This window comes from Protopterus annectens, chromosome 6.part1, assembly GCF_019279795.1.
Source record: "Protopterus annectens isolate FY-2018-M chromosome 6.part1, PAN1.0, whole genome shotgun sequence".
NCBI lineage: Eukaryota > Metazoa > Chordata > Ceratodontiformes > Protopteridae > Protopterus > Protopterus annectens.
In genome coordinates this window covers 196,445,380-196,462,400 of record NC_056738.1, presented here as the reverse complement: position 1 = coordinate 196,462,400, position 17,021 = coordinate 196,445,380, and the positions used below count along the sequence as shown (strand labels likewise).

The window sequence follows — 17,021 nt, the reverse complement described above, 5'->3', positions numbered from 1 at the left end:
CCTGCACCAAAAACATGTACAATATATACAGGAATAAATACAAAAATATAAGCATGTAAACTCACCTACACAACTACCCCTAAACACAGAGGGGAAGGAGGGAGGTAATTGGACTGCAGCAATGGAATCCTCGAACATCTACATTTATGGTAGGTACAAAACTGTACTATGTTCTTCGTTTTCCATTGCTGCAGTCCTAACTATTGGGTAGAATCCCAAAGCAGAGGTAAGGGAGGCTGGCAAATCATAAAGAAGTAGGAGCTGACAACATGCCTTGTAAAACAGCTGTGGCAAAACCAGCCCTAGACTTAGAGTAGACAGGAAGGTGATAATGCTTAGAGAAAGTATGCACTGAACTCCAAGTAGCTGCTTCCAAAATATCCTTAGTTGCCACCCCCCTTAGAAATGCTGTTGAAGTGGCAGTAGCCCTAGTGGAATGAGGCCTAATCCCAGCTGGAATCTCCTTGCCATGATGGGAATAACAAAATGCAATGCAAAAGCCAATCCACCTAGAAATAGTTTGTTTTGACACAGGCTTGCCCTGTGAACTCAAAGCAAAAGAAACAAACAACTGCTGAGACTGCCTAAAATCCTTAGTCCTGCTTAAATAATAACGCAATTGCCTGTGTACATCTAAAGTGTGCAAAATCTTTTCCCCTTTATTTTGGGGTCTGCATAAAAAGTAGGCAAATGAATAGTTTGGTTTAAAGCCACACTAGAAACCACCTTAGGCATAAAGGAAGGATTAGTACGTAATGATACCCTATCCTTATGGAAAATCAAAATGGCTCTACTGCCATAAGGGCCTGCAACTCAGACACCCTTCTTGCAGAAGTAATAGCCAACAGAAAAGCAGTCTTCCATGACAAGTATTTCAATTCAGCAGTAGCCGCAGGCTCAAAAGGTTGTAGAGTAAGTTTTTCCAACACAAAATTGAGATCCCAAGCAGGAGTAGGAGCTCTACGTGGGGTCTTATATTCTTTGCCCCTCTAAGAAACTGCTTGAACAAAGGATGCGAAAACAATGGTGGGTCACAATCATAGTGAGCTGAAATTGCTGCAGCATGAATCTTAATGGAAGAGAAGGACAAACCTTTGTCCAATAACTCAGTAAGGTATTGAAGAGCCACACTTAAATTAGGCTCGAAACCTGCAAATTCTTTGCTGTACTCCAAAATAAAAATCTCTTCCATTTTTCTGCGTACACTTTCCTTGTACTAGGTCTTCTAGCTTCCATAATCACATTTAAAACTTGTTGAGGAAGTTGAGACCTGCTGTGTGTCAACACAGAAGATGCCAGGCTGTTAGATGAAGAGAGTGAAGCTTGACATTGAGCAGATGACCATCCTTCTGAGATAACAGATGAGGAATCAGAGGTAAAGGCCATGGAGGCTTCCTTACCAGACTCCGTAGTAGTGGGTACCAGTGTTGCCGAGGCCAATCTGGAGCTATCAAAATCATCCTTGGCCTGTCTTGTCTGACCTTTAATAGTACCTTTGGAAGAAGAGGCAGAGGAGGAAAGGCATACACATGAAGGTTTTTCCAACTGAAAGACAGAGCATCCACTTTCCAAGCTGTGTGATGAAACCCCTTTGTGCAATACTGTGGCAGCTGGTGGTTTAGTGGAGAAGCGAACAGATCTATGTCTGGAGTTCCCCATGACACTGTCAATTTTGAAATACATGAAGATCCAGTTTCCACTCGTGGGGATCCATGATTTGTCTGCTTAACACATCTGCTAAGGAGTTCTGTGCTCCCGGCAGAAACCTTGCCTGAAGAGTTAGTTGCAAGCTTAGCGCAGTCTCCCATAAAATCATTGCTTGCCTGCATAGAGGATAAGAATGTGTTCCCCCTTGCTTGTTGATGTACCACATGACAGTTGTGTTGTCTGTTAGAATCAACACCTGCCCTGGAAGAAGTAACTCCTTGAAAGCCATTAATGCAAACTGGACTGCTAACATCTCCTTCATGTTGATATGTAGATGCTGTAGTCTGGCAGGCCACTTGTCTTGTATCCACTTTCCATTTAGATGAGCTCCCCAAGCAATGTCCGAGGCATCTGTCGTTAAAATCTGACTCGCCTCTGGCCGGGTCACAGAGAGTCCCTTGTTTAGGTGACATTCCTGAGCCCACCACAAAATTCTTTTTGAAGGCAAGGTATTATTTGAATGACAGTGTCCAAATCCTGGCAGTGCTGTGTCCATACATTTTGAGATACCATTGTAGCTTCCTCATATGCAGTTTGGCATTGGGAAGCACCAGAATACAAGATGCCATGAACCCTAATGCTTGAAGGACTGTCCTTGCAGTCAGCACGGACTGATGAGATAGTTGATGGAAGTAAAGTGATAGACTCTTTTGTTTGTCCGGGGTTAAAAGGCCATCTGGGCTGCTGTATTCAGTCTCACACCCAGAAAGCACATGTCTTGAGAGGGTACTAGACTGGACTTTATTTCGTTCACAGAATACCCTAGGCATCTTAGCACTGCTATGACATGTTCCAGATGCTGCAGAAGGTCTTCCTTTTCTTGAGCTAGAATCAGGCAGTCGTCCAAGTAAGGATAGATTTGAATTCCTTGAAGCCTGAAGTAAGCTATCACTGGAGCCAGAACCTTTGTGAATACTCTGGGCGCAGTAGATAAGCCAAAGGGCAATGCAGAGAACTGATAATGAGAATTTCCAGCTCGAAACCGCAGATACTTCCTGCAACTTAGCCTTATAGGCACATGAAGGTAAGCTTCCTTGAGATCTAAAGTTACCATCCAGTGATCTTTGCCCAGCAGAGGTAAAAGCTGTTGTAACGTCAACATCTTGAACTTGGGAATGTCCAGAAAAGTGTTGAGGAGAGATAAATCCAAAATTGGTCTCCACGTGTTCCCCTTCTTTGGTACTAGGAACAGGCGAGAATAAAATCCTAGGCCCCTTTCTGATACAGGGACTGGCTGAATGGCCCCTATCTGGAGTAACTGAGAAACTTGCTTGTGAGCCTCTTTTCTTTGTGGAGGAGGAACGTCTGGCATGCCTTTGAAAGAGGGCATTGTGTGGAAATAAAATCTGTAACCGTGGTGAATGATATCCAACACCCATTTGTCTTGAGTAATTAAATCCCAATTTTCTTTGAAAAGAGACAGTCTTCCTCCCAAAGGAGCTGCCAGACGGAATCTACTGGCAGCTGAAAAGACAGGTCATTGGGTCTGTTTACGAAAGGACTGACCCCTGCCCTCACCAGAAGTCTGAGCAGGTGAACTCCCTGTTCTAGGCCTAAAAGAACCTTGAGCCCTGCCCCTACCACGTCTAGACCTACCCCTAGACTGGGAATCATAAGCAGGATATGTCCACCCCTTAGCAGGCCAATTTCTACTAAACTTCGGTGGCTGCACCTGCAAAAAATCTTTAACAGTTTGCATAGACTTAGCTTTGTCCTCCATTTTCTTTAAAACTGCTTCCACAGGCGATCCAAACAACACATCAGACTGTAAAGGAGCATCCAAAATCCTTGCCTTAACATGCTCAGCTAAATTCTGATCCTTCAACCAGGCATGCCTGCGAAGAACAGAACTAGTAGCAGCCACCCTCGAGGAGGCCTGTACAGCATCAAAACCACATTGCAAAGAATGCTTACCCACTTGTTCAGACACATGAACCAAATCCAGCAACTCTTTACACTCAATACCTTCCGCCAAAGCATCCACTTTAGATTTCAATTGTGAAAGAAGATAATTCTGATATTTTAGCATGTGAAACTGACAATTCAATGCTCTCATGGCTAGAGTGGAAGAAGTATACACTTTCTTTCCCCACCTATCCAAAGCCCTTGCCTCTTTATCAGTGGGAACAGGATTTTTAACCACAGAAGCTTTAACACCTTTAGGCCCTTGAGAAATAGTTTCTGGGTCCGCCCTAGGACTCTTAAACAAATACTTATGAGCTTCGGGCACCCTATAATACCTATCAGGCTTAACAGGAGCAGGAGGCAAAGAGTCAGGGTTCAGGGAAGCCTCTGCAAAAACATCTTCCACCACATTCAACACAGGAGGAATAGCTAAGGGCCTATGCTGGGGTAAAAACAAGAATTCCCTAAGCCTTTTCCTGGAATCAGAGAAATCCTGGCCTTCCCATTTAAAGTGCTCCCTCATGGAATGCAGAGTCTCTGAAAATGAGAAATCCTCAGGAGGAGAAGCTGTAGGAGTGGAATCATCCACATCAGAATCAGAATAAGTAGGATACTCCTGCAAGTCTTCAGCAGAAGACTCTGAAGCCTCTGAACACTGTTCAAAACTATCAAACTCCGGTTCCACCCTAGGCCTCTTATCAGGCGGGGGCATAGAACCTCTAATCATAGTAATCAAATCTTCTGCCATTTTAAGCATATGTTTCTTAGGTACAGAACCCGAAATGCTAGGAGAAGACCCACTGAAGCTGAACTAGGCCTACCTCTCAAAGAAGTTTTGGCAACAGAAGGAGAGGCTCTAACTACCTTGGGAAGAGAGGGAAGAACAGTTACCTGAGAAGCCCCTCAGCCTGGCCTACCTCCTGAGAAGGCACATCCTGTAACAGTAAAGTTTCTGCCTGAGACTCCATGGAAACTCCTGGCAAAATCTCTGGCTCCACTGAGCCTTCTAAAGAACCGACGTCCGGGACTGCGGTTCATCAACCCTAGGCTTCACTGTTTTGTCCTTGCGCTTCTTGGCCGAAGCGGGCGACGGAGCATCCGTCGGCATTTTATAATTGCAACGCTTCCCAAACACTAACCTGGCACAGTCTAACCTCCTCTTAATAGTGCGTTTGTTAAACCTAGCACAAGAGCGGCAACCAACAACGTCGTGCTCAGGCCCTAAACAAGGTATACACAAGGTATGGTAATCCCTATGAGGTATCTGTTTCCCACAAGAAATACAGTTATTCACTTTTCTGACATCCGGTAAAATACTGAGGCAAGAAAAACCAAAATGTTCCCCAACGGGTACTTAGCCAACTCTGTTTCGGTCTGAAACTCCGGTTTCGGAAATATTTCAGAACGCCAACCTGCACTCGCAAAACTGCTTCTGCATCGGACCATGCGGCAAAAAAGACTGAGGATATGACGTCGGTCATGCGCATTAGTACCCTGACGTACTGACGTCAGTCTAATACGCCCTGACCGACGTCAGCCTTATACTCTGGTATTCGGGCCGACGGGACGCGGACTATACCCCAATAGTTAGGACTGCAGCAATGGAAAACGAAGAACATCTGCAAAACATTGTCCTAAGGTTTTTGCAGGGGGGCAAGCCCCCCCCCCTGCACCCCACCCCACCCACATACACACAATTGCTCACCTAATCTGTATAAAATGTAATACAGATTGACTGGCCAGGAAATTACCATAGAGCTTAATGTCAGTCTTGTAATCAGGAAAAAAAATTACCCACCTAATGTAAGCTAAAATGTGTGAAAATCTCAACCATATACCGAAATAACTGCTCACGCAGTGCAAAGTAAGTCTGCCAATCTACAAAAAAATCGAAGTACCAAGCATCACAGTATTTAAACTGTTTAAACCATAAATTGTTACAGCAGGAAGTACACCACATATGTACTTACTACTACAAGTTTCGCCAGCACTTTCACTAAATACAAGAGTTGGCATAATTAATTCACAATTTAGGTAAGGATCTCCCAAACATAGATATGTTCATTTACCTGTAATGAACAAGTCTGTGGTATAAACAAGTTATTTGATTTCTTTTAGCAGCCATCTCCTTCTGTGAAGCTGATTGTTTCTCCAAATGACCTTTATAAAACCTACTTGCTGCTAAAGCAACAAGACATGGCCGTTATCTGTAAAGCTTGCCAGAAAAGGACAAAAATTCAGACATCTTCCTTTAACAAATCCTGCTAACTGTAAGTCATAAGCCTACTGCCACCAGTAGTAAAATTGTTACAAAATAGTGATTGATAAAGAAGGCTGCACTAACCCCTCCAAACCATCCACCAAGACTGTTCTCAATCACGGCTGGCCTTAGGCATTGGTGAACTAGGCGACCGCCTAGGGCGCCGTAAAAGCCGGCATCATAAAGGGCACAAATTAAGTGAGTTAACTTAAACTTTACTTCTCTCCCCATTTCAGCTGTAGCATTGCGCCCGTTTGTACTGTAGCATTGCGCCCTCCCTCACTTCCATAATTAAAAGCACGATTCATCCACCACAGCACATAGAATGGCCCCCTACTGTGTTCTTCCATTCCCTCCCTTCCCCTGCATCTATTTGATAAGTCTCAGTGGCTGCTTTTGTTGAGCATTATTTAAAGCATTCAATCAGTGATGCTTTCATACCACTAACATCCCTGCAGCCACTGAGCCAAACGTAGTGATAAGACAAACTGTTCTTCCGTACAAAGCATACCTCTGGCTCTCTGCCCAGCTGCCCTTGTTTACAGGCAAATTCTTTCTTGGCTATCACCTTGTGGCCTCGTCTCCTTCACTGCAAGAAACAGCCAGCCATAAAGTGACTCACAAATTCCAGCGTTTACCCAGAGAGGATGCTAACGTTTCAAAATGTATCGAAGAAAAGAGTAAAAATGTAATTAAGAGCTTGGGTATGCCTACTTTGCTGTACAAACCCCTATCCACTGAATTCCTATTCATGATTTTCTCATCTTAATGTAGTCATCCACAACATGGCAATCTCCCATTTTAACAGGCTGTAACAGGCCTCATAATTTGGTGATTGTAACAGTGAGGTAATAATCATCTCTAAATCATGGCCATAAAACATTGTGCTGTCACCTACAAATAAACAAAAAAATGAGGAAAAGCTCCCAAAACCACCACAAACACAAATAATCCACAAAAGGCACTTCAGAAAGACAGCCCAGCACTCGACCAGGCTTAAAATAAATTTTATCCAACAAATAAATAAAAACATAAATGCATTAACGTATCACAGTTTTCATCCCAGATCAAAACTTCTTCAGATGTAACAGCAGCAGTAAAAAAAGCATCTTTTTATTCAAAAGACCTCCCACGAACCACCAATAAAATAACACTCTTAATCATTCAATTAACTTTAAAAAGTGTTAAAAATATATCAATGAAAAAAAACTTTTTAAAAACATCCTTTTAAAAATATATAAACTATTTTAAACCTGTCCTAATACAAACACACACACACACACACACACACACACACACACATATATATATATATATATATATATATATATATATATATATATATATATATATATATATAGACACACACACACACACACACACACGACTAAAAATAATTTAAATAATTGTTTGCAAAAAATATTAATGTTCAATATTAATACAGTGGTGCAGCGGTTAACGTTGTCGCCTCACAGCAAGAGGTTCTCCGGTTCGATTCTCGGCTGGGGTGCCTTCTGTGTGGAGTTTGCATGTTCTCCCTGTGTTCGCGTGGGTTTCCTCCGGGTACTCCGGTTTCCTCCCACATTCCAAAGACATGCATCTGGAGCGTTTCTCCCCGGGCCTCCGCTGAAAACAGGCTCTGTGGAACCTAGTCGGACATTCCCGGTCAACAAATGTTAAATAAATAAATAAATAAAATAAATGTTCATTAGGTTGAGTCAAAGGCACATTCAGATACATCTGTACTATCCTTTGGCACCATCTAGTGTCCAATTCCAATATGGCAACTGAAAAAAATAAAATACTATATTCATTAAAGTGTTAAAACTGCATAATGACATGGATCAAAATATAATGAATTAAAACTTAATCATTCCCTAAAAAACAGCAAATAGCATATAAAACTAGAAACATACTAAACAACCATACATAAATAATGTAAATACGAAATAAAGGAAAGGCATTAATAAACATATAAAACTCATATTGTACACCATTCATAACATAGCAGCCCAAAGTTTCAGCACAAGGCTAGGGAGACTATTTCATTTAGTCCAGGTTGTCTGTTGACTTCCAGGATAATCTGCCAATACACCTCTTTATACTCGATTTTAGTTACCTACAAACAGTGTTACCCCACCTGCCCATGCTCATTCCAAGACTAGTATGTCACGTGCACACTATGCCCATGCACGTTCATTGGGAAGCTCATAGAGCCAACTGTCTGTGTTACAGATACCTTCAAAAGTTTACCCTTGCTGCCAGGATGTTCATGTTGCATATTGTCTCTGCTATGTTGTTGTGCACATGGGGCTATCATTTTTTTCTCCTTGTTCTGACTTGCTGAGTGGACAGGACCTCTTCAGGTGCTTGGTTCAGCAGGACTCCTGCCTGCTTCATCCAGGAGACAAACATTTTCCTGTATAAACTATAAATGGATTATCAGGAGAACCTGCTGGGCCATTGTGATGGCCCATTATATGAAACAGATGTTTGACACCAGCTTGCCAGGGTGGTGAGCGATGCCATTGGAATCACCTGCTCTGGTAAGCAGTGAAAAAGCATCAATATAGTGACCTTCACAGGTATTACCCTGAGCTGCAGCACCAATGGGAGGTGAGGGAGACTAATGACCACTATATTGTATAGCAACATAGGTGACAAGGAGGTTTACTTGAACAGCTCCACAGGTGGTGAGGTATACATACAGTATGTCACTGTCTAGCATGTAAAATTGAAATCCTAGTTTTGTCTCCTATTTCTGCAGATTCAGCTGTGGTGCAGCATGTGTAGTCTCTGCAGCCACCTTAGACTGCCCCGGCCAATGCACCTAGTGCTGAGTCATGGGGATGGTCACCCTCTGCAATCACCTTAGACTGCTCCAGCCAATGCACCTAGTGATGGGTCATGGGGATGGTCACCCTCTGCAACCACCTTAGACTACAAGGTACTTGTTACAGTATGACTGATTTTTCATGCATTTAAACATTGAAAGAACTGGAGTGGCTTTCGTGGGCGTGACCCATATGTGGGCGTGGCTCAAATAGGGGTGTTCCTTGAATATGGTGTGGGTGGGGTTTAAGGGGTGCCAGAGCAGTACTTTGCCTAGGGTGCCGTTTCAGCTAAGGCTAGCCCTGGGAGGGCACAGTGTCTTCCAATGGTGATACAGGTTGCTTGTTCCCCCACTTAGGGGAGGGGTTATTCCCTATACTAAATACATGCTCTTTGCTAGGCTGCCAGTGGTGGCAAAGACCATCACTGAGGCTGCATGTATGACAGCCTCCCCCAGCCATTTCTCACCCTCACTGTGCAGTACAAATACCCAGTACAAGGGAATGAAATAAGTTTACAGAGCCATGTCAGCAGTCATTTTGATCTCCAATCGACTAGCTAACATAGGGATCAGAGGACAGAGCTGGGAGGGGAAAATGAGTGGCCAGTGACTTGGGAGGGTGGTAAGTGAGGGCTACATGGCTGATACCTATTTCTATGCTCTGGAGTGAATGAAGAGGGCTAGATATCCTTGGAGCAGACTACTGGAAGTGAAGTAACCTGCTTCCATCTCTCTCAAACATTATAGCCTTGAAAGCAAATCTTCAAACAACAAAGAAGGAAGTAATGGTGAAAAAACTAGGAAACTGTAACTGCACCAATGTTCTTAGCTTTGCTTGACTCTTGTCCTGTACTGGATTTAAGCCACAGTCAGCCAGGATATGGGAAATGAACAGTTCAGTAGGACATTTGCTGAGGCTTAGATTTTCAGGTTAGCATGACTGGGAAACAGTTAAAAAGACATCATGCATTCAGACAAGTGAAATGGCAAAAACTGAGCTCTTTTAAATGACATGTTCTGTTAGTGTTGTGAAGCAACAGTATATTCAGAATCCATTGTATGTAAAGATTCCAGGATTTGTGTCATTACATTGCATGCCCTGCCCACTGCTTAGATTAGAGAATGCATGATTTTCCATGCCTTACTTTACTTACACACTCACCATAGCTGGAAACAATAATGTCACATAGAAACACTGGAATTCAGACATTTTTCTTAACTATTGATGTTGCACTGTTCACTGATCATGAACCATTACTATCAGCAGTTTTGTATGCACATCAAAACATAGTTACAATGGGAAGTTAACTTACATATTGTTTTATATTCAACTGATCTGCATATGGCAAGGTCCCAAGAAAGCTGATTTGGGTAGTACTGTGATGGTTTGAAGTCCCGGAAACATTGGTAAAAGGACACAGTGATCAAGAACGAACAGTGTTTAGACTCACAGAGGGGTTCCCAGTGGGAGTGGGTGTGCATCAGGGTTCAGCTTTGAGACCTTTGCTGTTCATAATGGTGATGGACTACATTAACAAACAGGTTGGGGGGACAGATCAACAAAGTTGCAGTATATGGACGATTTGGCATTATAGGCAGACTCTGAGCAAGAACTTCAGCAAAGGCTAAGGGAGTGGAGTGCAAAACTGAAGGCACACAAAATGAAAGTGAGTACAGATAAGACAGTTGTAATGGCAGTAAATGGGGGAAATCAGAAGAAACTGAGGTAGAAGGGAAAGTAATGGAACAAGTTAACAGCTTCAAGTACCTGGGAGAGGTGGTTGAGAAGAAGGCAAGTCTGAATGAGGAGGTCAAAGCTAGAATCAGATGAGCTACAACCAACTGGCATAGTGTATGGCAAAAGAATGCGAAACAAGCTGAAATCTAAGGTGTACAAAACAGTGGTGTGACCAGTACTACTATATGGTACAGAAACCTGGGCAATAAAGGAAGAGCAGTTAAGAAAGCTAGAGATGAAAGAAATGAAGTGCATGAGATGGGCAGTGGAAAGCACACTGTGAGACACATTAAGAAATTAAGACATCAGAGCACAAGTTCAAGTAGCTCCAATTGCAGAGAAGTTCAAAGAGAATAGATTTCTGTGGTTCGGGCACATGTGCAGAAAATCAGAAAACAATATGGTGAAGATTTGGGACAAACTGGAAAAAGGCAAAAGGAAGCAAGGGTATCTAGCAAAGAGATGGATGGATTGTGTGAGAGAAGACCTGTGATACTCAGGTAGGACTGTTGCAGAAGATAGGAGAGTGGCGCTAAATTGAGAGACGGAGACAACTGATGCAACACCTTAACCTCATGTAGAAAAATGGGGAAAATGGGGAGTTTATGATAACTGATGATGATGATGATAAGAATAACAGGACTGCAAATGCTCTGGAGTACCGAAAAAAATGAATATATATATCAAACATGCACAAAATGGGTCATTTCTACCTACAAACTGCTGCTTTAAGTTTTCACATATCTTTACTAAAATCAGATAAGTAAGACATTAAAAAAAAAGAAACACAATACTTAATAATTCTGAAGAGAAAATATGCTGAGAATACTGATACTTTAACGAATCAAAAAGCTTTCTGAAACACAAAGCTAAAGAAGCAGACTTTAAAAATGGAAGGAGTAAAATGAGTAATTCTGAAAAGAAAACAAACCCATCTTTTGGATGGTTATAAGAAAATTTTCAAGGTGTTACAGTTGGGAGTATTACCATAGGGTTCATACCCAGTTCTTCAGGATGGCGGTTTAGTGTACTAACTGCGGCATGTTCTTGCTTTATTTATTTATGGTTGTGATATAATGTATTATTAGAAAAAATTTTGATGTCAAATGATGGTAAGAGTTACAGACATTAGCATGAATGGTTCTTTACACTTAGAGCCCATCTGTTAACTAACTTTAATTATTTATACAGCCAAATTTGTAGTGCATGCAGTAAAATACATCACTGAAATATTCTCAAAGTAATCTGCTAAAGGAGGCCTTCTTCCCAGCCTTTGAAGACGTGATTGCTTCTTTGACTTTCATACTTGTTTCATAGTATACTGTTAGTGGCTGTTTATTATTGCTAAGATCACTATTTTCTATATGCTGTCAAGTTGCAGACATCGCTGTAGGGTTGCCACTTTTTCAAATGCTGAAAATGGGACATTTTTATGGAACTGTCAGATTTAGCAGGACAAACCACACCCATAACCAGCTGTCCAGCACAAAGGTCTAAACTTCACTTTTTTTTTCCAAAATAAAAGCTTACCTTGTAGAATTTGAATTGTTTATGTTGTTTAATATAGTATTTAGGTTTTTCAGATACAAAATAATTGTTTTATGGAATTATTAAAGGAAACCTGGAAAACATTGTTGTCTTAAACTCTCAGGACATTTTCCATTTTCATGCCCCTCCCCCAGAACTCAACTGCTCGAATATGGATTGCCCTACATAAAGAGGGACAGGTGGTAGCCCTACATTGCTATGGCACTCTTCATAGCAGATATACAGCTTTTTTACCAGACGTATGGGATTATTTTGAAGAATGTGCCTATAAAGACATCAAGTGCTGACAACTATGATGCAGAGCTTTACCGAAGAGTTCTCTTGTGGAGTTAAGATTTATGTTGTTCACTAAAATAGCACCATCTAGAGAGATAGTGACAGCAATATATTTTTTCTTTTTTTCCTCTGGAACAGCATTCTTCTAATCAGGCAACTTTTAACCTTATGCTGTGATCTTTTTCTCTGATTTATTCAACTGTAGACAAAGGCTCATCCCATTAATGAAGGCCTTTGTGGGCCTGTCCTATCTGGCAAAATAGTGAGATTTGAGGTACGTAACATGGGTGGTAGGTGGTGCCCACCTTTGTAACAAGGGTGAGAATGATTGCATTATACTTACACTTTGCCTTTCAGATGATTTCTTCTTATCCTTAGGATGCCAACTTTAAATTTAAACATGACTTACTTGTGAGCTACATCTGGCATGCTGGAGTCATTCAGCAGACATCTTTCTCTGCAGTTCTGGCTATAGAATATCAGGGACTAGACTTTTTACTGCCAAAAAGAAAACCGGCCAGTAGGTCACTCTGTTTCTCACTTCCAAACTACCAGTGAAAACTGAGCTATTACTATTATTTATATTGGTTCATAGGTTCATAGGTTGGTACTAGGCTATCTGCCCTAGGGCCTATACAAGCCTAGCCATAACAATTCCCTGGATATTTCTTCCCACACTAGTTACTTCCCTGGACCCCTGTCTAGCAGGGCGACTGACGTGATCCCCGGGGTGAATTTCTTTCTCCCATCCAATCGTCAAGGTTCCTTTTGAAGAGGGCCAAAGAGGCGCTCTGCTTGACATGTATGGGCAGTCTATTCCAGAGTCTGGGGAGTCTCTGGCTCAGGAACCAATCCCTCCAGCATGTTTTGTTTATTGTGATGACAAGGTTTAGATACCTGGAGCATGTGGCTCTGAGGGATTGGGATTTCTTTAAGTGTAGTATGTCCAACAGCTCTGGCTTTGACATGGCCTTGTATGTTAAGCAGAGATCGCCTCTGAGTGGCCCCCTTTTGTATTGACATACAGGTCTTATACACTAATTGCTTTGTGATGGTCTGGGTGGCAACCACTGCTTCACTGCAGGAAAAATGAAGATATGTTTATTGAAGTGTGGGACAAATACAGAGTGCCTTTTCTTTTGCACTACATTAATAATCATAAATTCAAGCTAGCTATGATAGGATAAAAGCATTTTAACTGTCTGTCTGCTAAAGTATCAAATGTCATGTGATGGGGTCACTAACACATTTGGTATTGAAGGTACTTGGTTATGAATGATACAATTGTCATTTCAAGATTTCAAGAAGCATGCAGTAATGTTTCTCCAGTTCTCTGTCGTATTAGCTAATAGTTGTATGATATAAACATGGAAAGCTATTATTAAATCTAAACTGTTGCACAAGGGACTACAAACAAAAAGACATTAGTCTTCCACATGAGCAACAATAAGCAATTACAGCAGCTGAAACAAAGACAGAAGAAGAAAGTGCTCCAAACTTATTCAAAAAGCTACTGTACTGTATTAAACGTAATGCACTGGACAGCATAATATAATTTACAAAAGGTTGTTTGCTCAGATACATTCTCTAGGTATGTATGTTTTTGTTTCCCTTTTTTTATTTTACACCATGGAACAATCTTCAAAAAATCCACTAGGCTGTGATTGAGGGCCTGCTGTATAATTCTCTTGTGAAGGAAACAAAACATTTGCCACACCTCCTCCTCCCTACCACATTCCCTTGAGATGTAAAGATTCCGGATACATTAAAGCCAAGTCCTAATCAATAATGACAGGAAAAATGATATGCAGAGCCTCTGTAACATGTGCCCTTAGTACCTACTGTGTATAGCACTGCTATACATAGCATGTTGCTGATGAGCGTCTTAGCTGTAAATTAATTTCCTTTGGTATGTCAAACATGTTTCACTAACCTGCTTCTGCTGACCTACTGTCCACTGATCGGAGTGTGTGGAAAAGGGCACAAATGGTTACAATAGCACATCTTATCCACTTGTACTTAAAATCTTATGCATGATATTCTTGCATTACTGGAAAAAATGGCCTTTAACACTATTCTTCTGTCTATTTAAGTAAATAATTATTGTCCACTAGAAACAAAGAATTGTTAAGGCCTGAAAGCCCATCACAAAACAATCCAAAAGGCATGCCCCGTCTTGTGAATTAAACTGAGTTCATTACAACAGGGTCAATTTTAGATACATACACCTCTGATGTGAAGTCCCAGAGCCTGCCAAAACATTATGATGCATAAGGAGGTACCTTGTGTTACTGCCAACGCCTTGCTAGATTCATTGTGTCATATGATGGTCATGCACAATTTCTTGGAAGGTACTAATCTAACATCAGAATATATAACCATACATTTGTAATTTTAATTTAAATGCCTTTCTAATGGCAGTTTGGAATAATTAGCTTGCTCATGTACATCTTATCATATGTGCTATGGCTAGCAGCAAATTACAATGTGATTAAAAAAAAGACATTGGAGAACAAAGCTAAAAATTATCTTCCATGACAAAAGGAGGGGGATGGAGTTCAGCCATCCTAAACCCTGCTTTTTGCAGGAAATCAGCTTCTCTGAATAAATATGCTTAAAATAGTTTAATTTCTCTTGCTGTCAGATATAGAGAAAAGTGGAAAATAATGGTCATAATAATCACACACACACACACACACACACACACACACACACACACACACACACACACACACACACACACACACACACACACACACATAATCTACTGACCTTGGAAGATTTCCAGTAAAGAACTACAACAGTCCTCTGGCTTGGCAGGATCCCTTCAGTGCTACTTCAGATGTTACCCTCTTTTCTGGAATTTTTTAGGAATCACACCTAGATGAATGACAGCAAATGAATATCCTTCTTTCTGTGTAGTGTTATAAGTATTTATGAGGAATCTTTATTTTCAAAATTAAGACAAGCAATGCTATTGCCACTGTGATAAGGAATTTAATCAACCTCCCAGTCACTCCTCAGGATAAATCTAATTCAATGGACCAGTACCTTGAGGATGCTAGGAGTCACTACATGTCTGACCTGTACCAAAAAACAACAGAGGGGAGTCTGGGTACCGTCTGCTTTTCATACTAGACAAATATGAATCCTTTTCAGAATAAAAAAATAATATTCTATAACTCTGCAGTGCAGATAACAAAATAAAAGATAAAATAATACCATCTATAAGGAGGAAAAATGACTTAAAATCATTGGAAGTTAACTTGTACTTTGTTCACCCCCTTTGTGCCTGATATAGTACATCTTTATGCTAGCTGCAGTGAATAGAGAAAAGACACAGCTGCTGAGCACCTCCCATGATGCATTATTTCAACAAGACTGTATCCAGTTTTGTATGGAAATCTGACATCACAGTGAATTTAGGTAATTTTAGTTCCATGCGATCTTTGCAGCATTTCTAAGGATGTATCAGCATAAAAGAAATTTCAAGGACAAGGTGCTGTACTGCAAATAACATTCCACTTAATCCACTGTCAAGTGAAACACAGTAAATGCAGATATTGTGATAAGGTTAGTCTTTATTGCTGCACATTATAATCTACAAGCCAGTAAAATGCTTAAAAAGTAAATGATATAAATTTTATAATACCATGATTTAGTGAATGAACCTTGGAAAATAAATATAAGTTAATGGTACAATAATTTATAGTTATTTTAGTTTAAATTGGCTAGTAAGGAAGCACAGTTTATCCCTTTCTGCCAAATCTGAGGTAGAATGCTGATATCTTAGCATTTTAGGTAATAATAAGCTTATGGGAAATGTATGCTTTAAAATATGTGTGCATTTACATGACAATAATAATCAAAGACTTTACAACATAATAAAAGGAAAATATGACAGTGTACCTGAAAATATAAATAATGCTGGTGAATAATTTAATATTGCTAATATTTTCAGCAGCTGTGCAAATAAATTTGTAGTGGCATCCTTAGTTTTGATTGGTAGGAGACACCTTTGTGCAGTGAGTTCCACAGATAAAATCTGAACATTTATAGAAAATACTGCAGTTTACATACAATATTATTCAGAGCCAGAAAATACTGCAGTTTACATACAATATTATTCAGAGCAATTACCTTCTTCTTTTGTGTTTATTTTTCATATATTTTAACTATTCCGTGGTGGGTTCCCTATTAAGTAAGCAAATGCTTAATACTGCGAACGCTGTTTAATCGACAGCTAAATGTCAAAACGGCAAATTCCCGAAGACACAGAACAGTGATTTTTTTTTCCCAGGGAAAAAAAAATCACTAGGTTGTTTTCGGGACTTTGCCGTTTCCTGCACTATGGTGCGATCTCGGAGTTGGTATATTTAAGTAGGAGGGGGGGGGGGGTCAAAGCCCCCCACTTTATTTTGTGTTTGATTTTTTTTTTTGTTTTTTTTTGCAGACCAGCAATTTTATTCTCTGGGAAAAAAGTTGCTGTTCCGTTTGTTCGGAATTTTGTGTTTTCGTTTTTTTTTGGGGTCGATTATACAGCGTTTGCTATTTTAAGCATTCACTGTTATAATACAGACCCCCCCCCCCAGTGGTATACCTAAAAGGGGACATACTTCATTCAGCTTTGAACCTGCTTATGAGGTGAGGGATTACTTAGAAATGGTAGTCACAAATGGGGAGATAGGGTTAAGAAAGTGCATATCATATTTTGGAGTTTACATCCACCTAGGAACACATCAACACTGTATTAC

General features: G+C 40.6%; 1 protein-coding gene across 1 annotated transcript in view; it reads right to left on the bottom strand.

The window, feature by feature from the left end:
- GNG3 (G protein subunit gamma 3) overlaps positions 1–15,311 on the bottom strand; it is a 93,032-nt gene extending 77,721 nt beyond the window's left edge. The window contains exon 1 of the mRNA XM_044075653.1: positions 15,040–15,311. The gene's annotated coding sequence lies outside the window, so the exon portion shown is untranslated. The remainder of the gene's footprint in view (positions 1–15,039) is intronic.
- Positions 15,312–17,021: the final 1,710 nt, after the last annotated feature.